This window comes from Lissotriton helveticus, chromosome 2_1 (assembly GCF_964261635.1).
Source record: "Lissotriton helveticus chromosome 2_1, aLisHel1.1, whole genome shotgun sequence".
NCBI lineage: Eukaryota > Metazoa > Chordata > Amphibia > Caudata > Salamandridae > Lissotriton > Lissotriton helveticus.
In genome coordinates this window covers 4,542,295-4,565,923 of record NC_136059.1, presented here as the reverse complement: position 1 = coordinate 4,565,923, position 23,629 = coordinate 4,542,295, and the positions used below count along the sequence as shown (strand labels likewise).

Below are 23,629 nucleotides of genomic sequence, written 5' to 3'. Positions count from 1 at the left end.
GCTTGAATCTTTACTGCACCAGAGACGTCTAAGCATCCCAAAGAAAGAATCTGCAGCAGGACGAAAGTCCACTTCAATACTGGTTTGCTGGGCAGTATTATCTTCCACCAAGCCCAGGACTCAATTTGTTATACAGGCTCATAAAACAGTGGCAGACACTCCTTAAGGACACGATAAACTAACAGTTGAGGTCAGGGGTGAATTACCCTGCCCCAGCTTGCTATATGGAACCAATACAAGGGCAGTTTATATAGTGAACTGCACATGATCTAAAATAACATGTCAGGTGACTTGCTTTTTAAATAAAGTATACAGTGGTGTAAGAGGAAACCCAGGAAAAACATGAGGAACGTATCTTGCAGGACAAATCTCCTAACAAAAAGAACCAGGGGTCTATAAAAAAAAAAGCCAGAAGTAAAAACGGTTTTGTTTTCAAAACATTCCCCTGTTCAGCTGTAGACCAGAGACTGACCTATCAAACTGTGGGGGCATTTTGAGAGGGTATGGGTGCAGACATCGTAGAGGTGACCACCCACAATAGTTTGTGAATCGTTTTTACTTTCAGAATGGAGAGCAGAAGGGAAGTGAGGGGATGGTGGTTTTACATCAGGGGTTTGAGAGGGGACAGAGGTGAGCATCCAACTGGGAGCAAAAGAAAGAAGAGTAAACGTTGTCTAGAGATGTTTGAGGATTTAGATCCAAAAGGAAGAGAATGAAGGCGACTTAGATGGGGAAAGAGATATATCATGAGGTTTAGACTGGGCACAAGACCGATGGCAGAAGGTTGAGACAGCAAGACAAAGACAAGTTGGGCAGGGAGTTCGAAAAATGACAGCGTGCTGAGATAGTAAAATAGAAAGTAGGTGTCATTAACACAAGTTGATGTGGTTGGTGTGTAAAGTATAAGAGGTTCTGTTGGCATTTTCTGATTTCTGATATAAACTAAAGCACACAGCATAAGAACAATTTCACTTTCTTCTGCTGCATCTCCGGAGAGGTTTGTAACGTTAGCTCTTTCTGAGTTTCGCAGCTTTTAACGGAACATTCTACATGTAGTCTATTCACTTGCTTTGCATGTGATTACTTTCCAATAGCATAAAAAACAATCCTTCCTCACAGCCTTGGGGTACAGACCTTATCTCTGTAGTGCTATTTCAAGCACTGCTCCCTTGCAAAGATGTAGCTGTAATATAGAATCCAGGGCATTAGCTAGAGAAAGCCAGCACAACACAAAGGACAGACTTCTAGGCCCAGAGAGGCCTTTACAGCCTGAAAGCCACGAGTCTCTGTTGTGTAGCAACAGAGAGGCTCATCAACCTATCTACTTTAAGAAGGATTTATTTGGACACATTTACGTTACTATGTCCGCTTTACTCTGTACACTTTTAAGAAGTCCATTTCTATGTACTGCATAAACACACTATCCAGCCATACATGCTCCTTTGTTTATTTACTCCTCCTGGTACATTTGAGGTAACCATTCCACATACCTGCCTTATCTTAGCGTGCAGTGCATCAGCTTCTTGTGACTTATCCGCTTCCAAATGAGAGTGCTGAGCCTCTAACCTAGACTCACCCCCACTTAGCTACATTGTGTGATCCTCGGCAAGTGTTTTATTTTTCTGGTCCTCCATTTCCTAATCTTGCAAGGTTAGCAGTGTTCACATAAAGGTTAACTCATTTTAATAAGAGCTACCCAACACTGCAGTAAATTGCTAAACAGCAACGGAGCACTGTTTCTAACCCAAACTTTAAAAGTGTTTGCTAGGGGTAGTTGGGACAAAAAGAGCTTTCAGAGACTTGCCTGTTATTGTTGTAAATTAGGTAAAATGTGGGATATTGGAACGCATGCGGGAAAGCCTGTGGTCAGTCAGACCAGAGCTATAGTCAGGGCCACTGGAATTATGCAGCAAGAGAGGACGAAATTATGTGGCAGGCTTGAGTATATTATGCAGCAAGAAAATGCAAAGTATGTCATAATTCGGCACATTTTGTAATAGTATTCTTTTATTATTTCATAATTTTCAAACTTGGTAACACCCTGTGGGCATTGGTTGCAACTCATTAGTATGAGGTGAACATCCAAATACAGCAATAATCAACAGAAAGGTGACCAGTCCGGCTTTACAAAGAGGCTTCCACTGCGCGGGAAAACGCAAAGTCGCATTTTGAGTAACTTTTTTGTCGTTTGAGCTAGACATTTTGCAGCAGATGATGGATTATGTGGCAAATACTGTGGACGTTCGATCACAATTCCAGTGGCCCTGGCTATAGTCATTGTGAGGGCCTGAGGTCGCATCATGTAGCAGATGCTAATGGATGGCATTTCTACAGACTTAAAGAAATCACCCCTAGTCTAGCGCTCCAGTGCTGCTTTAAAGTCATGCTTGGCGCTGCACAGAACAGCATATAAAGCCTCTCAGCTTCAGGTGCAAGATTTTGGTGACATCGTATCACAGACAGTAAGGTTTGGGCTTTTAGTTTGTGGTAAACATATCACTGCAAACCTGCCTTCTGCCAAACTCTGCCTTGCCCCTTCTGTTTTTTTTTCTGGCCTCCAATTCGTGTGTACTGGTGAAGGAAAAAATGCAGAGCCATAGGGGAAAAAAGAGCATAGTGCAGACACTGGTTTACAAATTACAGGCTCGTGAAAATGAAAGCAACAGGGGTGGCCTGTGGGCTGCACGAGAGCCCCACAGGGAAAGTAAGGTGCTTTAATGTTGATTTGGTTGACACTAAAGAGGCTGAGACTTGAAGCACAGACAGCAAGCAATGTGCGCAGAGAGGGTCCCAAGAATTGCATGACAAAATAAATCCAAGCACCTTAATGCAAGCCTCTGGAGGAGAGGAGAGGAGAGGGGAGGGGACAGGAGGTGAGAGGAGGGGAGCGGAGGCGAGCGACCTGGGTTCAGCACAGAGGCCCAAGGGTGCAGCCAAGAAAGGGCAGCATCAGAAGGGTGAATTACGTTTTTAAAAGTCTGGTAAAAGCAAGGAGCAAAGAAGCTTGTCTCCTACCTGCCATTGCTGGAAGTGTTCTCCAGCAGCAAAAGCTCCATGTGGAAAATTCTGTGCTACACAAAGTTCATGCTGTGCTTTACACTCTCGGCTGCCCAGGCAGGCTATATAAACAAAAATAGGCTCCTCTGCATCCTGCTATAAATTGTGTCATGACTCGTGTGCCTGGGTTAGGTGATTACACTGAGGACGAGACACGGACTGCTAATTTGAAGAGGTCAGAGGATAGTTTGATCTCAGTCCATAATTTACAGTCTACTTGCCCTTCGGACAAAACTGTAATTAAAACTTCTTGCCCTTGCAATAAATCTTAATGTCTCGGGCGTCGGGCGATACAAATTACCCATCCCTGCATGAGGTGATCGTCGGAGCGCGTCGTGCGCACCAGAGCAGTGCCACCTCCCTTTTGGCCAAGAGGAAGCAAATGGACGCCAATCTACGAAGCTGGCGGGGGAAATTTGCAACGTAGCCCAGCAACGCAATTTCAGGTGTAACACTCAACGGCAGACCTAACATGTCGCCCAAAACCCGATGGACCTCCAGCCAGTAAGTGTGTAACCATGGGCAAGTCCAAGACAGATGTGCGAAGTCCGCCTGTGGGGCGTTGCATTTAGGGCAGCAGTAGGGCCAACTGGCATCGATTCTGTGAGCAAGCGCCGGTGTGTGATACATCCTTCGCAGGAATTTAAAGTGTATGAGCTAGTGTCTACTGTTCATGGATACATCCCTGGTCATAGCACAACATGCCTCCCATTGGTCATCCGAAATCTGTGTGCCCAGATCGCGCTCCCACGCAGCGCGCACCACCCAGTCTGACGCTGGAAGAGAGGACAAACACAGTTTATAGAGCTTGAACACCACATGCGCCCCGGATTCGTTTTGTATTATGAATGTAAGTGCGGGGTTGTCTTCAGGGGAAGGGGGAATGTGGGAAATTCAGCTCGTAACATCGAGCGGAGTCTCATGAGAGTGAAGGCATCCATGAATGTGCGGTCGGTGAAGCGGGGGTCCTCTGTCAGAGAGAAAGCATGACCATCTGGGAACAAGTCACCGATCGTGAGTATTTGGAATTTAGGCAGCGTACGACGGATCACCGACTCGCCGGTGATGGGGAGCCAGTGAGGGTTGGGTAAAGGAAGAGCAGAGGAGTATACTTTGTCTATGTGTAGTAAGCGTCTCATCATGTCCCAAGCCCAGGCCGTGGTGGACAGCGGGTGTATGTCATGTGGGTCCCGGGGGAGACCCTTGGGGAGGATTGCGTTAAGTGACACAGGGAGCGCCGTATCAGCCTCCGGTCTCAAATGTGGGATTCTGGCATCCGGGTGGAATCAAGGATGTGCATAAGAACACTGCGCAACCAAGTAGTAAAGATAAAAATCTGGTACCCCAAATCCTCCTCTCTCATACGGCAGCATAAGTGTGCGCCAGGCCACGCGGGGGTTTTTACCGCCCCACACCAGCCGTAACAGGGCAGTGCGTAGTTGGGCAAAAAAAGTCTTGGTGAGAGGGATCGGGATGTTGTTGAAAAGGTACAAAAACCGGGGGAGGACTACCATCTTGACGATAGAGATCCGGCCAGCCATCGACAGAGGGAGACGGAGCCACCGGTCCGTATTATCCTCCAAACAATCCAGGGCTTGTCCGTAGTTGACTGGTAGGAGTGTTCTGATTAACTCGGATACTCTGTCCATCACCACCCCCTTTTTGTAATTATTTTGGCCACCATGAGTGTGGAAGGGTATGCTCAGACGTGAGTCCCTTGCTCATTGCACCATCAGGATTCAAGCAAGCCGGGCCGAAGACGGCTGTAATGCCAGAAACCGGTCCCCGGAAGCTTGTTTCCTTTCCAGTGAAGAATTGGCTTGGTAGTTTGGTCTGCCCTGTTCCCATGATGCACTGGGCCAGGGACAGACTAATTTGCATATAGCCAGGTTCTGAACTGGGATGGTGCAGTGAGCTAAAAAACGGTGATGGATCAAGCCCTGATCTGTTGACTGGGTAGGAGTGTTCTGATTAACTCGGATACTCTGTCCATCACCACCCCCTTTTTGCAATTATCTTGTCCGTAGTTCAGACGGACAATGGACACTATGTCAAGGTGCACATGGATCCCTAGGTATTTAACAGAGTCCTCGCACCACTCCAGTGGGAAGGAGCAAGGCCACCGTGTGGTGGCGGGGGTGAGCGGAAACAGTTGCGATTTGTGCCAATTGACTTTGAGGCCTGAGTATTCGCCAAAGCGAGCGATCTCTGCCAGCAAGGGTTGCAGGTTGGCCTCTGGGGTACGGACATACAGGACCATGTCGTCCGCATAAAGCGAGACTAAGAGGGCCGGTGCGGAATTGGAGCCCCCTGTGGAGATGTTTCTCCTGAAAGTGTCGCACTAGGGGGTCCATAGCAAGGATGAAAAGGAGTGGGGATAGGGGGCATCCCTGCGGGGTGCCTCTGGAAAGTTGGAACCTCTCGGTTATGGTACCATTTAAGCGAATGCGAGCAGTGGGTGCCGGAGACAGCAGTTCCACTGTGGCTACAAACATTGCGGGCATGCCCATCATCCGCATCACTGCCAGAAAAAAGGCCACTCCAGAGTGTCGAACGCTTTTTCGGCGTCTAGAAACACAGCAGCCGCCGGAGTGGAGGGGTCGATCCTGGATCCTGTGTAGGACCGAAAAAAGTGTACGGAGATTCAGGGAGGTAGACCTGTGAGGGACAAAGCCGGACAAGGCCGGTGAAACAATAGTATCCACCAGCAGCGCCAGTCGTATCGCCAGAACTTTGGCCAAAATTTTATAAATCGAGGTTGAGGAGCGACAGCGGACGATAGGAGCCACAGACCGAGGGGTCGCGACCCGGTTTGGGCAGCAGAACAATGACTGCCTCTCGGAGCGTGGGGGGGGGGGAGAACCCCAGACTCCAGAGCCTCCGCATATACCTCGACAAGTCTGGGTACCAGTTCTTCCTTGTATTCTTTGTAAAAGTCGGCCGTGAAGCCATCAAGACCAGGCGCCGAAGAACCCCTCAAGGTGTCAATGGCTTCAATTATAGAGTCCGGTGTGATGGGATCAGCCAGAAAGTAATAATAATAATAATAATCCACATTTGTAAAGCGCACAATCACCCGTAAGGGTCTCTAGGCGCTGGGGGCCGTCGGGAAGATTAAGCGAGCTATTGCCCAGAGTCACATGGTGCTGGGCTAACCTGCCGCCGGAGCCGGGGATCGAACCCTGATCCCCAGATTCCAGCGACAGTCGCCCTGGCCGTGGCGCCACACCTCTCCCTAGTCTTGCATGTATTTTTCTAAGTATACCATGGCAATTTCATTAATATACGACCCCGGGTCTCGGCGATCCCCCTGGTAGGGCAGAGGTGTAAAGGCGGCGGTAGTAGGCCAGAAAGTTATAAAAAATATCGGGGTGGAAAAATGGTGCGTGTCCTGTGAGTCCATTATGTCCGTGATGTATGCAGCTTGTCGTGGTGGGCGGAGCAGCTGAGCCAATAATTTGCCCGGCCTATCCCCTTCACCATATTGGTGTGCCGTGTGGTACTTGCCCAGAAACCGCAACTCTCTGTCCGCGGTTTCCCTGAACTCTAGAAGCAGCTCGAGGCGCTTAGCTTCGCGGGTCGGGCGAGGGGTTAGCGAGAATCTCGCTTTCCAACGCCAATAGCTCCACCTCCACTCGGTTCAGAGTAGCGCGAATCTCACGTAGAGCCCCCACATGCTTGGTGATACAGACTCCCCTAATGGTGGCTTTGAACCCCTCCCATAACGTAGCCCAAGTGGCCACAGAGCCAGTGTTGATGTCAAAATAGTCCTCAATGGCAGTACGGATCTCCTCAGTAAAAACCTGGTCCGCTAGGGCTCTTCCCGGGAAACGCCACTGCCTCTCATACCCACCCAACCTCGGTACCGCCAGAGTCAACACAACCGGAGAATGGTCAGAAAGAGTGCGCGGAAGTGTGCGGAGATCAACAACACATCCCGCCAAGAGAGAGTAGCCAATAGTCAAGTCTAGTGCTGGTGTTGTGGAAGCTGGAGTGGTGAGTAAAAGCTGGGGCGTGAGCGTGCAGTCTGGCCTCTACGTCTAACAGCGAGAAGTGTGAGCAAATAGCCGCTACCGCCGCGCGAGCGAGCGAGCGAGTGGTTTGCGATCTGGGGAGGAAGACGTGCTGTCTCTGCCAGGGTCCATCAATAGGTTGAAATCGCCCCCCAGCGCCAGCAGCTCTATGTCGGAGTGGAGCAGTGTCAGATGCAGGTCATGGAAACAGGCCGGGGAGTCAGTATTAGGGCTGTAGACCCCCACCAAAGCAATTTTATATCCATACAACACACCAGAAAGTAACGCATATCTGCCTTCTCCATCCACCTTACTGTCTGTAAATACAAAGGGTATTCGTTTGTGGACAAGAATCGCAACCCCCCTTGCATACCTACTATAAGTGGAAAACACTCTATGGGTGCCCCAACCCCTAGCCAGTGAAACAGTATCCGCATGTACCAGGTGGGTTTCTTGTAGGAAGAGGATATCGACCTTATGACGGTCAGCATATTGCAGAACCTGTTTGCGTTTTCGAGTGGTGTTCAAGGCACGAACATTCCATGACATCAACTTCAGCCTGGAAGGACCAGACTGCAGACCTAACCTGGCCATAGCGTTAAATCAAGGACAGAAACGATGAGCGTTCATCTAACAGGCCGATACCATGAATCTTGCAATGAAACAGAAATAAAATTTGCCACAAAAAAACATACACCCTGTCCCCAACCCACCACCCAGCCTCCCAACACCCCAGGAGAGGCAGAACCCAAACAAGCTCTGAACAGCCGTGCAGAACACAAATAGCAAATTGTACATTGTAATAGAACTTATCTGCAAACTAAAAGATAACAAACCCCAATAGAATCGAAACAAACAGGCACACGCCATAGGGGGAAGCAACGCCACCCCATGCGGGCGACCCAGCAGGGCGTCAAACGAGTTATTGGCATGTAATTGAACCCAACAGAGCGGAACTTTCATCTACCATATAGAAGGACCCATGAATAGAGTGCCACTGGATGATCAGCCTAGGCCAGTTTCAGCAAACAAGTCAGCACTGGCCTGCGTGTCAGACTGAGGCGGAGAATGAGGCCTAGAGCCGGGAGCCGAGCCCGGTTGTTTTTTGTAGCCCTGGCAGAAATCTTGGGCCTCTGCCGGAGAGTCGAAGATGCGGAATCGGCCGTTCACCTCCACCTTCAGCCGTACCGGATAGAGCATGCTGTATTTCAAGCCAAGATTGCGGAGGGCGGCTTTGACACTAGTGTACTTCCTACGTGCCTCTTGCACCATGAGTGTGTAATCCGGAAAGAAAGACAGCCTGCTTCCCTGACACTGCACCTCTCCCATCTCACGTGCGGCGCGGAGGTCACGCAAGGTAATGGGATTGGACCATCATTGTGGTTGAGGATGGGGGGGGGGGGGGGGGGGGGGAATTCTTGGCTATGCACACACACACTCTAGATGCACAGAGTTGAGATTGCATAGTAGGAATATGCCTGATTATGATCTTGTTTTATAAGTCTGCATATATACACTGTTTTAGCACCACTGTCGAACTATACATGCTATTTACTATTTTGGTGATTGTAATCACTTTCATCTGCTTCGGTCTACTGATTATCGCAGAAAATGTATTCTATACAAGAATAACTTTGGTTCAATAAGTATATTGAAGAACAAGAGTGCACGAGTGACTGAGCGAAAGGGTTATTATATCTGTTACCATGATTCTGGAGGGGTCATGTTTGGTGGTTGTCAAACCATTTTGCTCCCTTTTAGGTTAGGGGGGGCTTATGGTGGCACTGTGAGGTAGCTGGTTTCTTGGCCAACATATACTTCAGGGGTGCATGGAATCAGTCTAGGCACCTCACCATAAGTTTTTTGTTCACAAACCCACAGATCCTACGTATTAGTGGGAACTACACGACATGGCACCACCTTTGGTTGGGTTCTTATTTTATGGTTCACTCTGAGTAGTTCAATCGAGCCTTCTCAGAGACTCCTACTCACCTCCAAACCAGAGAAGTCAGTGGTGGTAGGGAAAGCCCCCTCAGCTGGGTATGTAGACATGAAGTATAGGCTGGATGTTGTTCAAGCTTGAAGGAAAAATAATTCCCACATTGTATTAACCCGCTCAGTAATTCATTGATTTTATGAATGGGACTAAGCAGACCAGGCACTAAACCTTGCAGGGAACTGCAGCTATGCAGTTGCTCTAAAGTTATTAATTTTTGGCCTCCCGGCTATGGATGGAGATGTCACCTTCGTGAGGCACCCGAAGCATTTAGGACAGAGATATTGGATTCCTGGGTTCAACTCTCAGCTACAAATGCTCCCATACAATTATTTCATACCTACATTGAGGATAAAACACCAGAGGGATACACTCCATATGAAGACAGATTCCTCTATCTTACCAAGAACATATTGATTGGTTTAAAGGCGCCCTCCCACACACAAAAGAAAATGTGAGACTCTGTACACTCAGTAAGGAAGGAGCGACATGGCCGGCGTTAGCTGCATAACATCTCATCCAGACACTCCTAATCTAACAGTAACAGAAATGGATACTGTAGTAATCTACCTGCTATCTATTATATCTTGCATGTTCATACTCGGTCATCTCCCATTCCCATACCAATAGAATGTTTAAGTTTGAATATTCACTTGTTCTTCTGTCTTGGCAGTTTCCTGGGAGCTGCTGGGACTTATGGTCATTAAAGTACTTTTATCCCATCACATTTGTCTGGGTGGACATTACTTCCCATAGCCTATATGGAGAATTAGTAAAAATATACAGAAATCTCACACAGTTCATAATGTGAAAACGAAGAGTAAAGGACTGCTCAAGCTGTACAACCAAAACTGGCTACTACTAGTATCAGCCGACAAACACTGAATGCTGTATGGGAAAGATTCCTACCAGGAGCAAATTCGAGTCTGGATAGCACAAAAAACAAGCCAGCCTGAAACATTATTTCCCCATACAGGCCTACAGAAAAACACAGAATACTGTATTAGCTTGCCGATGGCGATGGCTTTTCTGGTGGGATCTGATCAGGGAGAAATCGTGGACAAAAAATAGCATTTGGCCTATCTCGTAAATAAGGCTCCTTCAGTTTTCACAGATAAATACAGACCGAAAACATTCTTTTTCTTGTTCGTATTTATTTTTATATGCGAATAAAAACTGAAATTGGGTTGTTTTTTGAGTAATTCTAAATCCTGTTGTCGTGTATTTCTATAGGTTCTGAATCGATCCCCCTATTCCTGACCCTATTCTGGTTAAACTAACTAGCTAGTTAACTAACAGTCAGCCCATGAGGCAAGAACAGCCCCCATGATGCAGATACCGTTATCTGACGCAGTCACACTACGGCACAGGAACGTGTTATCTGATTAGGTCATAACGCTTGAGATCTAATTAGACGAGCGACATTCCTCCAGCCCCTGATAAGGCATACGACGTTCTCATAACAAATCAAACCTATGACAACCTGGATAATCCGTGCGGCCATTGTTTTGATTTCACAGAGAACTTTTGCGAAAGAATGTGCTAACGAGCAAGTCGTATGACATCTTTATTGACGTACCTATGTCCATCCTTACGTCAATCTCGGCACCTTTAAGGTATAAATATTGCCGACCTTGCCCTATGCAAACACACGCGTGGTGACAAGACGGAGCAGCCATACTTGCCGAAGCCGAGAGCAGAAGCAGACCCCGCTGGCAGCAGCCCCGCCTTCCTGACGCGCTGAGAGACACGCTGCTATCTCAAGCCGAGAGACCCAGCACCGGCGCTTCCGGGTAGCCCTCGCAGGCAGCCTGGAATATCGAGAGCAGAGAAAGAGATACCATTCCTCATTCATCCTAACTTCCAGGTACAGAACTGAATAACCCCTCACAGAGAATTCTTTAGTTATTCACTTGGCAAAAACAAACTTAACTTAAACTGTAACTTTCTATTCCCGCCCACGCATTAGACTTAGGTCAGGTACACGGGGTAGGCGTATTTAGAAACACCAGTTGAGTACGTTTAGTCAAATGTATATGTGTATGTAAATATATTTTAATCATTTTAAACATCATATGGCTCAGAAACCATATCAATGTTTTTACAGTATTATTTTATACTATTGCTTTTAATGTATGCACTTTACTTAACTATAAGTATTGCAATAATATCGATCCATTTCTCATGTATGAGAAAAGAGACTGATCAATAAATAACACCTTTTTATTGAACACGCCCGTCTCTTCCTTTTCTCTACATTCTGATGAGACTAAGAATGCACGTACTGACTGAGTAAAATAATTGCCTTGTGCTCACACGACTCTTGAGATTGACTCTTGATTAGGGGAGAGCAAAGTTGTCATGTTCTATGGTTGTCAGAAACTAAATCCCTTCTTGTCTAATCAGGGGAGTTAATCCTTCCTTGAACATTCGAGAAAGTTTCTAGCGAACTCTGAGCTTAGCTGGCAAACCCAAAAATTAAGTCTAGTATCGACAGTAGTAGACCTAGTTAACGTCTGGCCTAGGCCTTTACTGCTGTAGGTACTATTCCAATGCGCAGAGCCTATTGGGAAAATAGGAGCTACACTACACTGTCTGCCATGACAATAGCTGTGTGGATTGATGGGTAAGGGAGCTAAAAAATTAAAAAAAGAAAGTAATTTTGGTGAAGAAGCTGTAACAGCAGGAGACATGCACACGGTGATAGTGAAATTTGCATATCTTCCTATAAGTGCATTGATTTCAATTCAAAAATCTTTATTAGACTATTAAAAAACAGCCATAAAAGCACAGACAATATAATACATAAAAATTGGTGCATATTAGAAAAGTACAGACATTGGTGTCAGCCATTATTAATCTATAACACAAAGCTTTCCCTTGCAGAAATGGATTTTAAAATAAACATGGCAGTGCTAAAACATGTCAAAGGATCTTCTAGGCTTACAAGGAATTTCATAGCCAATTCAAGGAAACTGATTCCACGGTTAACAAACAAGGGCTTCAAATAAAAATTCCAAAAATAACAGGAAAATTTGCAGAATATAAGAGTGCAGCGTGCTTTGTTTACTCTTATCACAAGGACAGGGCACCTTATCTGGGGACGTTCTTTATTTTTGGGAAAGCAACACAATATTGTACAATACCACATCTCAGCTACAATAAAACGAACTGATGCTGCGGGTAAGTCACATTCAATAGATAAACATTAATTCCCACTTTGAACACTCTATAAAGGGGGCTGCACTAGAAGAATTGTTGGCAGATGTTGATCTATCTGAACCAGAGTTCATTGAAATCAATGACCGGGTAGCCACATTTAGTGCAAGGGACGCAAATACTATCATAGACTTTATATTTATATCAACAGGTTTGCTACAGAATGTAATTTTTTATAATGCTGTGCAAACAACTTTTAGTGACCATAACCTAGTGGTTATGGAATTATGTAATAAAAACCTAGCAATACTATCTGCAAATACCAGGACTGCTCCACGCATGGAGTTAGTTGCCAAAGACCAGGGGAGACGGGTCAAGTGGAGTAAAATTATCCCAGAAGAATTTTTCTCTAAACTCACCGAGGAGGTGGGAGATGAAATTAACATCTGTATGGACCCGCTTAGGTGCGGGGGTGATATCATTACTTCCTTTGAAACTATCTGCCAGCAAGTAGCGTCGAATTTAACGTCTAAGACGAAACCCAAGGAGCAAAAGCTGTATGGGTGGTTCGATAAAAAATGCTCTAAGGCTCATAAAGATCTACTGGCAGAATTAAAAAGGTCTCCCCGGGATAAACAAGCAGTGGCCAGACTACGGAAAAATTATAAATTCACAGTAGAATCCCGTAAGAAGGAGATCAATGAAAATGCTTGGGTCTCGCTCTACGATAGGGCCACATTAAGGGATAGTACCAAATTTTGGGAAATTGTAAATACACCATTGTTTAGTGATAAGGATAACTCCCCGTTGGAATTGAACATATCTGAAAAGGAATGGCTGAACCATTTTGAAAAGATATATGGTAGCAACCTTCAGATAGAACCATTTGTACCAGTAGTAAGGGAACAATTAGTGTTACCTTTGAGATTCACCATTAAAGAAGTCCAAAAGGCTATAGAGGACACAACTGCTCATAAAGCCCCGGGCCCTGACGGGGTACCAGCAGACATGTACAAATCTAACTCCACTACATGGTCAATTGTCCTCGCAAATATCTTTAATATAGCGAGTATAGACAAAAGTAGATTGCCTAAAACCTGGTCTCGGTCTATAATAGTCCCAATTTTTAAGAAGGGCCAGAGAGGGGACGCAAGATGTTATAGGCCGATATCATTGTTGGACTCGTCCTTTAAAATACTAGGGAAGGTGATCCTAGCCAAGATCTCTACATGGGCATCCAACAATGACATTTTGTGCGATGCACAGTATGGTTTTAGATCTGGCAAAGGCACTGAAGATCAGTGCCTCAATTTACATCTAATAGTCAGCAAGTACACTGTGGCCCAAAAGGGATCAATCTATTTGGCATTTATGGACTTGTCCACAGCTTTTGACCTAGTCAATAGGTCAAGGCTGTGGACCATGCTGCTGGATATGGGGTTAGACCAGGCATTGGTGTACTTCCTGGCTGACTTGCATAGAGATCTGACAGCGGTCATACGCATGTCGCAGGACGGGAAGTGTACGGCTGATTTTAAGTCCGGGAGGGGAGTACGCCAGGGCTGTATTTTGGCCCCAATGTTATTTTCATTATATATTAACTCTTTGGGTGCTAATCTGACTGCAACGTCTGTAGATGTCCCGTGCATGGGGGGTACCCCATTGCCAGTCTTACTGTATGCTGACGATACAGTACTACTGGCGAGGACACCCATAGGCTTACAACGTCTTTTAAATTCCTTTGGGAATTTTATGCGAAATCTAGACCTCGTGATTAATGTAGAAAAATCGCATGTGATGTTCGTTGGGAAAGGTAGAAATAAGATCAAGACCCTCTCTTGCAATGATGCAGTAATATCAAAAGTAAAAATCTTTACATACCTGGGGGTAGTGTTTGATGATCTGGGTAGCTGGGTCCCCCAAGTTACCAATAAAAGAATGGCAGTTAAAAGATCATCGGCCGCTATCCTAGGCTTTGCGAAAAGATTGGGTGGGAAACCCCCAGAGGCAATCTTGGCGATATATAAAGCCAAAACAATAGCCATAGCCAGGTATGGGGCAGCAATCTGGGGCTACAAAGATTTAACTGTGTTACAGAGAGAGGAAAACAAATGTTTACGATCCCTTCTGGGCCTTCCCCAATCCACACCATCCTTTGCGGTTCACTCTGAGCTGGGAATGGGATATATCGCGGACATCCTAAATATGGCACCGCTTTTATTATGGATTAGAACCTGGCTTAACGCCAAACTTACACTGAATCATAAGATTCTTACTGATTGTCTGGGGCGGGACAAAGTGGCTGATATTAAATGGCTAGCCTACATTAAAAAAACTTCAGCAAATTTAGGTCGACCGGAACTATATCTAGACCCGAAAAACCTGAAAAAAGAAGACATCAACTGGGTAAAACTGAACTTTATTAAGATCAGAGAAATGGAGAGAGAATCGACTGAAATCTCTAAACCCACAGTAAGGTCACATTTTATGCTGATTACTTCAATATCAGTGCAACCATATCTGACCATTGTCACACGCCCATATCATCGCTGGTTGCTGACCAAATTTAGATTTAATCAGGCACATCTTTTGCTGGGTATTTACGAGAAATGGTGTGCCCCAATGGATAATGTGCCATGTGAATGTGACAATTTCTCTGATCAGGATTTGATACATTTTGTATTCTTTTGCCCCTTCTTTTCGGAAGGTAGGGCAAAATTTATTAAGCCCCTCCTAAGAGAAATGGGCTTTTTACAGTTAAAACCTGCATTGTTGTTTCTTCAATTAATGGAAAATCATCGGGTCATGTTCTGTGTAGCGAATTTTTTGATTGCATCAATTCGCGCTAGACGGAAGAGACTCCAGTCGAGTATAGCTGAATGTTTGCCATATGCCTGATAGTATTATTAAATTTCCAGGTTCTGCTTCATTTTATATACGCTCTATAATGAATTGTGAAACATTGTTGATATTTGGTGTAAATCCTGTGTGTTACACAACTCCTATGTATTGCTAATGAATTTTAAATGTACAGTTTTTAACAGCTCTGTATGATGTTTTTATGTATTTGCATAGTATACTTTTATGATTTTTATTTAATCGAATAAAGTATGTTTTGACTTTGACTTTGGGTAAGGGAGCTAAAAAATTAAAAAAAGAAAGTAATTTTGGTGAAGAAGCTGTAACAGCAGGAGACATGCACACGGTGATAGTGAAATTTGCATATCTTCCTATAAGTGCATTGATTTCAATTTAAAAATCTTTATTAGACTATTAAAAAACAGCCATAAAAGCACAGACAATATAATACATAAAAATTGGTGCATATTAGAAAAGTACAGACATTGGTGTCGGCCATTATTAATCTATAACACAAAGCTTTCCCTTGCAGAAATGGATTTTAAAATAAACATGGCAGTGCTAAAACATGTCAAAGGATCTTCTAGGCTTACAAGGAATTTCATAGCCAATTCAAGGAAACTGATTCCACGGTTAACAAACAAGGGCTTCAAATAAAAATTCCAAAAATAACAGGAAAATTTGCAGAATATAAGAGTGCAGCGTGCTTTGTTTACTCTTATCACAAGGACAGGGCACCTTATCTGGGGACGTTCTTTATTTTTGGGAAAGCAACACAATATTGTACAATACCACATCTCAGCTGCAATAAAACGAACTGATGCTGCGGGTAAGTCACATTCAATAGATAAACATTAATTCCCTCTTCTAACATATATGTTTTGTATAAAGCCACAGTTGGTTTACTTAGTTCAATTTTTGCTTTACAGTTTTCTCTAAATGACAAGAAGGAGGCCTTAAGTTCTTTCTTTTTAAAAGTTTGTATTTTTCCAGGGTTCGACCATAACGAAATATTAAATAAATTCCCCAGCGTAGTATTAATTTAGGACAACCAGGGAATTTTCGGAGCATCGTCCAGGTTTAAGCAGTTTCTTCATTTTTCCAGATATGGGCCCATAATAACAAGTTTCCTGCCATCAAGATGTACTCTAAAAATTGCAGCCCCACCTCATGATGTGCGATGGTATTCGATACAGAGGATGGTAAAAACAATTTTCTTCTATTTGTAAAGCAGCAATATTTGTGTAGCCCACAAAGTCCTGCCCCATATATAGCAGTAATTACTCCTTTAGCTTTATAGATGGCAACCATCTCCTTAATAGGTCGTTTTCCGAATTTGGCAGCAAATTTAAAAATCCCTTGGTTGGCCTGACTCATTTTAACTTTTGTATTTATGATATGTTGGGACCATGTACCGTTATCTGAAAACAGCATACCAAGGTAGGAGAAAGTTTACTGTACAAATTGGGGTACCGTCTATTTGAGAGGTTCTACAAGGTTTCTTTTTAGGCCCACATACCATGGTTAACGTTTTTGATTTCTTGAAGTGCATTGATTTATCTTCTGCGGATGTTTATAGCATTGAAACCTAGTAGGCATTCAAGCATGAATGCATATATACCGGTTAAATGCTGAAATATACTAATTTTAGGTTCAGCTTTATTTTTCCACAAAACCCAAAATAAATATGGATAAATACAGATAAAATTAGCAAAAAATAAATATGGATAAATACAGACGGAAATGGCAAAAAATGTAATACCATAAAACCGGGAGCCCTACTCAAAGTGTACCTGTCATGGCTGTCGAAGTTACAAGAACTGTACTTCTACCGCCCCTTGCTGGTCGAAGAGACAAAAGGTCTGTCTTCATTGATCTTATCAAACCACATTATGTGGCCGATTCTCAACAGTAAGCCACGTGGGCTCCTAGGTTAGCCATCGCTTTCCTCTATCACACAGGAGGTTCAAATGGAAGCTTTAATACCTAAAGAAGAGTCCTTTTTTTCAACGAGAAACAGAAAACAATGAAGTATTGCTTCTTCCTGGTGCAACAACAACCACTGTACAATCAACTAGTACCGAAACACAAATTTCACTAAAATGTAAGCCATTATGCCATAGATTGAGCCATCTCCTGATTCTACAAAACCTGCATCAGGTTACTATGTGGATTACAACTTCTCAGAGTCAAATGAACCTGAGATAGCGCTGCTGCCGCCGCGTCGTCCTTTCAAGCTACAAGTTTGTGCTCTCTAGCTTTGGCTGAAAAAGACATACTTTGTTACTCCATGGTTCCATTTTTAGATTACAAATGGATTAATAGTCCTGGCCCTCTGGGTCGGTTTGGGGTCTTTTTCCAAATTCTAAATGGACATTATCTCCCAGACTGCTCTGCAGTACAACTTGTGAACTTGGTATTGAAACCACGTGCATCATCGCACTGTGAACAAAGGGACCTGCCCCTGGTAAATAACAGGTGTTCTAATTCACAGAGGAATAGTGTGGGAAAGGGTAGAATATGTCACTGCGGGAGCTCGGCCCCACCACACACTGCATTTGATTCTTTAAGTTTAGAATGCTTTATTGAGATGAAAAACGCAATAGAACATCAGTGTACATTGTAGAAGCAGAGGCCAAAGAGTAACTGGTAGGAAAATGAATCACAGACTGGGACTATAACAGGAAAGATGCAAAGAAAACCAATTTGAACCTAGAGTTAGACAAGTGCGAGTCTGTATTAGAGATGGGGTGAGAAGGAAGGAAGGGAGGGAGAGAGAGAGGGAGAAGGAGGGGAGGAGGAAGGGAAGGAAGGGAAGGAAGGGAGAAGGGAGGAAGGAGGGAGGGGAGAAGGAAGGAGGGGAGGGGGAAGGAAGGGAGAAGGGAGGAAGGAGGGAGGGAAGGAGGGGAGAAGGGAGGAAGGGAGGCAGGGAGAAGGGAGGAAGGAGAGAAGGGAGGGAGGGAGAAGGGAGGAAGGAGGGAGGGGAGAAGGAAGGGGAGGAGGGAGGGGAGAAGGAGGGGAGAAGGGAGGAAGGAAGGAGGGGGAAAAGGGAGGAAGGAAGGAGGGGAGAAGGGAGGAAGGGAGAAGGGAGGAAGGAAGGAGGGGGGAAGGAGGGAGGAAGGAAGGAGGGGGGAAGGAGGGAGGGGAGAAGGGAGGAAGGAAGGAGGGGAGAAGGGAGGAAGGGAGAAGGGAGGAAGGAGGGAGGGAAGGAGGGGAGAAGGGAGGAAGGAAGGCAGGGAGAAGGGAGGAAGGAGGGAAGGAAGGCAGGGAGAAGGGAGGAAGGAGAGAAGGGAGGGAGGGAGAAGGGAGGAAGGAGGGAGGGGAGAAGGAAGGGGAGGAGGGAGGGAGGGGAGAAGGAGGGGAGAAGGGAGGAAGGAAGGAGGGGAAAAGGGAGGAAGGAAGGAGGGGGGAAGGAGGGAGGAAGGAAGGAGGGGGGAAGGAGGGAGGGGAGAAGGGAGGAAGGATGGAGGGAAGGAGGGGAGAGAGAGAAGGAAGGAGGGGGAAGGAAGGAGGGGGAGAGGGGGGAAGGAGGGAGGGAAGGAGGGGGGAGAGAGAAGGAAGGAGGGAAGGAAGGAGGGGAGAGAAGGAAGGAGGGAAGGAAGGAGGGGAGAGAAGGAAGGAGGGGGAAGGAGGGAGGGGAGAAGGGGAGAAGGAGGGAAGGGGGAAGGAGGGAAGGAGGGAAGGAGGGAAGGAAGGAGGGGGGAGGGGGAAGGAGGGAAGGAGGGAAGGAGGAGGGAAGGAGGGAAGGAAGGAGGGGGGAAGGAGGGAAGGAAGGAAGGGAGAGAGAATGAAGGAGGGGGGAGAGGGAAGGAAGGAGGGGGGAATGAGGGTAGGAAGGGAAGGAAGGAGGGGGGGAGAGAGAAGGAGGGGGGCGGGAGGGGGGAAGGGAAGGAGGGAAGGAAGGGAGGGGAGAGAGAAGGAAGGAGGGAAGGAAGGGGTGAGAGAAGGAAGGAGGGAAGGAAGGAGGGGAGAGAAGGAAGGAGGGGGGAAGCAGGGGGAAGGGAAGGAAGGAGGGGGAAGGAGGGGGGAGAGAGGAGGAAGGAGGGAAGGAAGGAGGGGAGAGAAGGAAGGAGGGGGGAAGGGAAGGAAGGAGGGGAGAGAAGGAAGGAGGGGGGAAGGGAAGGAAGGAGGGGAGAGAAGGAAGGAGGGAGGGGAGAAGGAAGGGAAGGAGGGGGAGAGTGTTATAGGTCTAGTTGTTGGAATAGGGCTCTCTGCTCCTATTGGTCGCCAGGCGCGCGGACAGCGGTTACGGTCCAGCGTGTATATAACTGACGTCATGGATTGAGAGTAGAACACACCGTGACTCTGTGCAGTCACTGCTCATCGCACAAGCTCTTATACTTCATGAATAAAGCTTCTTAAAATGCATTCCTTTCTACTGGGATTTCTTCACCTTGCTTCATATCACAACAGAGAGGGAGGGAAGGGGGGGGCAGTGGCAGCAAGACAACAATGACGAGAGAACGACAAGAAAGAAAAATAAAGTTTTAGCAAAAGACGAAAAAAATATATTAAACTTGCATCCGTGTCTGACCTGCTTCTGCTGTGGGCGGGGCCTCTCCCCCGGTGGGAGTCTTCCGCGTGTTGAGCTGGGCTCGGCCTCAGTCGGCGGCCTCCATCTTGGGGACCGCCCGGAAGTGAGGTCACGGCCGCGGCGGCCATGTTCGTGACGGGATTCTAGAAACGTACCTGTCAGGGACGGCGCCATCTTTGTGCAGGTAAACACTCGCTAGCCAATCAGCAGCAAGGGTTGGCGCGGGACGCTCTTTGAAGCCCCGCCCAGAGCCGCCAGACACACTGAACGCGCCTTCCGACGCCATTGTCCCGCCCTCGCACACCTGAGGCGCCTGACTTCCGGGGACGCAGCTTCCGGCCCTCAAAGACATGGCCGTTGCTTTCCTTCCGGTAACGGTTCCCGCGCCGCCCCGGCCGCTGCTCCCGGAGGCCGCTCGGTCGTAGCCGCCGGTGCCCGCTCGGAGCCCCCCCGGAGAGCTGCAGGAGCCCCGCCCGCGCCGCTGCCTCCGGGGGCAGGATGTGACCGGAAGAGGCGAGGAGAGGCCACGCCCCGCGCGCGCACGACAGGAGGCCGCGAGCAGGTAGACACGTGGGGGCCTGGGGGGGGCGGGAGCTGCGGACTCCGGGGCTCCCCCCGCGGCGCACACGTGACCCCGAGCCCCGGGGGCCGACGAAGGGAGGGGGTCGGGCCCTGGGGGGGGTCAATGTGAGCAGCACCGTGAGCTCAACCCACCGTGTGCAGGAACACAACCCACCGTGTGCAGGAACACAACCCACCGTGTGCAGAAACACAACCCACCGTGTGCAGGATCACAACCCACCGTGTGCAGGAACACAACCCACCGTGTGCAGGATCACAACACAACCCACCGTGTGCATGATTACAACCCACCGTGTGCAGGATCACAACCCACCGTGTGCAGGATCACAACACAACCCACCGTGTGCAGGAACACAACCCACCGTGTGCAGAAACACAACCCACCGTGTGCAGGATCACAACCCACCGTGTGCAGGAACACAACCCACCGTGTGCAGGATCACAACACAACCCACCGTGTGCATGATTACAACCCACCGTGTGTAGGAACACAACCCACCGTGTGCAGGATCACAACACAACCCACCGTGTGCATGATTACAACCCACCGTGTGCAGGATCACAACCCACCGTGTGCAGGATCACAACACAACCCACCGTGTGCAGGAACACAACCCACCGTGTGCAGGAACACAACACAACCCACCGTGTGCAGGAACACAACCCACCGTGTGCAGGAACACAACCCACCGTGTGCAGGATCACAACACAACCCACCGTGTGCAGGAACACAACCCACCGTGTGCAGGAACACAACCCACCGTGTGCAGGATCACAACACAACCCACCGTGTGCAGGATCACCACAACCCACCGTGTGCAGGATCACAACACAACCCACCGTGTGCAGGATCCAACCCACCGTGTGCAGAATCGCAACACAGCCCACCGTGTGCAGGATCACAACACAACCCACCGTGTGCAGGATCACAACACAACCCACCGTGTGCATGAACACAACCCACCGTGTGCAGGATCCAACCCACTGTGTGCAGGATCACAACACAACCCACCGTGTGCAGGATCACAACACAACCCACCGTGTGCATGAACACAACCCACCGTGTGCAGGATCCAACCCACTGTGTGCAGGATCACAACACAACCCACCGTGTGCAGAAACACAACCCACCGTGTGCAGGATCACAACCCACCGTGTGCAGGAACACAACCCACCGTGTGCAGGATCACAACACAACCCACCGTGTGCATGATTACAACCCACCGTGTGCAGGATCACAACCCACCGTGTGCAGGATCACAACACAACCCACCGTGTGCAGGAACACAACCCACCGTGTGCAGGAACACAACACAACCCACCGTGTGCAGGAACACAACCCACCGTGTGCAGGAACACAACCCACCGTGTGCAGGATCACAACACAACCCACCGTGTGCAGGAACACAACCCACCGTGTGCAGGAACACAACCCACCGTGTGCAGGATCACAACACAACCCACCGTGTGCAGGATCACCACAACCCACCGTGTGCAGGATCACAACACAACCCACCGTGTGCAGGATCCAACCCACCGTGTGCAGAATCGCAACACAGCCCACCGTGTGCAGGATCACAACACAACCCACCGTGTGCAGGATCACAACACAACCCACCGTGTGCATGAACACAACCCACCGTGTGCAGGATCCAACCCACTGTGTGCAGAATCACAACACAACCCACCGTGTGCAGAATCACAACACAACCCACCGTGTGCAGAATCACAACACAACCCACCGTGTGCAGGATCACAACCCACCGTGTGCAGAATCACAACACAACCCACCGTGTGCAGAATCACAACACAACCCACCGTGTGCAGGAACACAACCCACCGTGTGCAGGATCACAACACAACCCACCGTGTGCAGGAACACATCCCACCGTGTGCAGGAACACATCCCACCGTGTGCAGGAACACAACCCACCGTGTGCAGGAACACATCCCACCGTGTGCAGGAACACAACCCACCGTGTGCAGGATCACAACCCACCGTGTGCAGGATCACCACAACCCACCGTGTGCAGGATCACAACACAACCCACCGTGTGCAGAATCACAACACAACCCACCGTGTGCAGGATCACAACCCAACCCACCTTGTGCAGAATCACAACACAACCCACCGTGTGCAGGATCACAACACACCGTGTGCAGGATCACCACAACCCACCGTGTGCAGGATCACAACACAACCCACCGTGTGCAGGATCCAACCCACCGTGTGCAGAATCACAACACAGCCCACCGTGTGCAGGATCCAACCCACCGTGTGCAGGATCACAACACAGCCCACCGTGTGCAGGATCACAACACAACCCACCGTGTGCAGGATCACAACACAGCCCACCGTGTGCAGGATCACAACACAACCCACCGTGTGCATGAACACAACCCACCGTGTGCAGGATCCAACCCACTGTGTGCAGAATCACAACACAACCCACCGTGTGCAGAATCACAACACAACCCACCGTGTGCAGAATCACAACACAACCCACCGTGTGCAGGATCACAACCCAACCCACCGTGTGCAGAATCACAACACAACCCACCGTGTGCAGGATCACAACACACCGTGTGCAGGATCACAACACTAACACAACCCACCGTGTGCAGGATCACAATACTAACACAACCCACCATGTGCAGGATCACAACACAACCCACCGTGTGCAGGATCACAATTCACTGTGTGCCCAAACACAACACACTGTGTGCCCAAACACAATACACTGTGTGCTGCAGCAGGAACTCAACACACAGTGTGCAGGAACTCGGCACACTGTGTGCAGTATCAGGAACACAACCCACCATGTGCACGAACACAGCATACTGTGTACAGTAGCAGGGGCACAAACACAACATACCGTGTGCAGGAACACATCCCACCTTGTTCAGCAGCAGGAACACAGCCCACCGTGTGCAGGGACACTACCCACCTTGTTCAACAGTAGGAACACAGCCTACTGTGTCCACTGACACAACCCACCGTGTGCGGAAGCAGGAATAAAACCCATGTGGACGAGCACAACCCACCATGTGCACTGACACCTGGCAGACAATGAGCTTCAAAATCAGTCGTGTCTGCCCCTCACTCGTGTGCCGGACAGATTCTGAACAGGTGTAAGTGTAGGATAATGCACAGAGGTGCACTATCCTATTTTATGGTATGCCACCGCGTAGAGTGGGGCTATTTGTGTTCTGTATGTAACATGGTGCAAGGTGTTGTATTTTGGTAATGGATCATGAACTTTCCACTCACCAGTGCCTTGGTTTGGGTCGTACCAAGTTCCCTCTTTGGCCGCTTGATTGAGGGCCTGGTTGGGGTATCAAAGAGACCTGACCTGCACTGATCGCCGTTCTCTGGCTTCTGGATTGGGGTGTCGCTCTCCCCTTCTGACCTAGCGTGGGGTCTGCTCG

General features: G+C 47.9%; 2 protein-coding genes across 5 annotated transcripts in view; one reads left to right on the top strand and one right to left on the bottom strand.

Annotated features, from left to right (window-relative positions):
* LOC144817654 (uncharacterized) overlaps positions 1-19,708 on the bottom strand; it is a 36,522-nt gene extending 16,814 nt beyond the window's left edge. Inside the window, exon 1 of the mRNA XM_078674379.1 lies at positions 19,619-19,708. The gene's annotated coding sequence lies outside the window, so the exon portion shown is untranslated. The remainder of the gene's footprint in view (positions 1-19,618) is intronic.
* Positions 19,709-19,902: 194 nt separating this feature from the next.
* The window catches only part of LOC144817655 (uncharacterized), a 306,270-nt gene continuing 302,543 nt past the window's right edge, over positions 19,903-23,629 (top strand). The window contains exon 1 of one of the 4 annotated variants that reach the window (XM_078674384.1): positions 19,903-20,180. The gene's annotated coding sequence lies outside the window, so the exon portion shown is untranslated. The remainder of the gene's footprint in view (positions 20,181-23,629) is intronic. The other 3 variants (XM_078674380.1, XM_078674383.1, XM_078674381.1) reach the window with 3 other exon arrangements.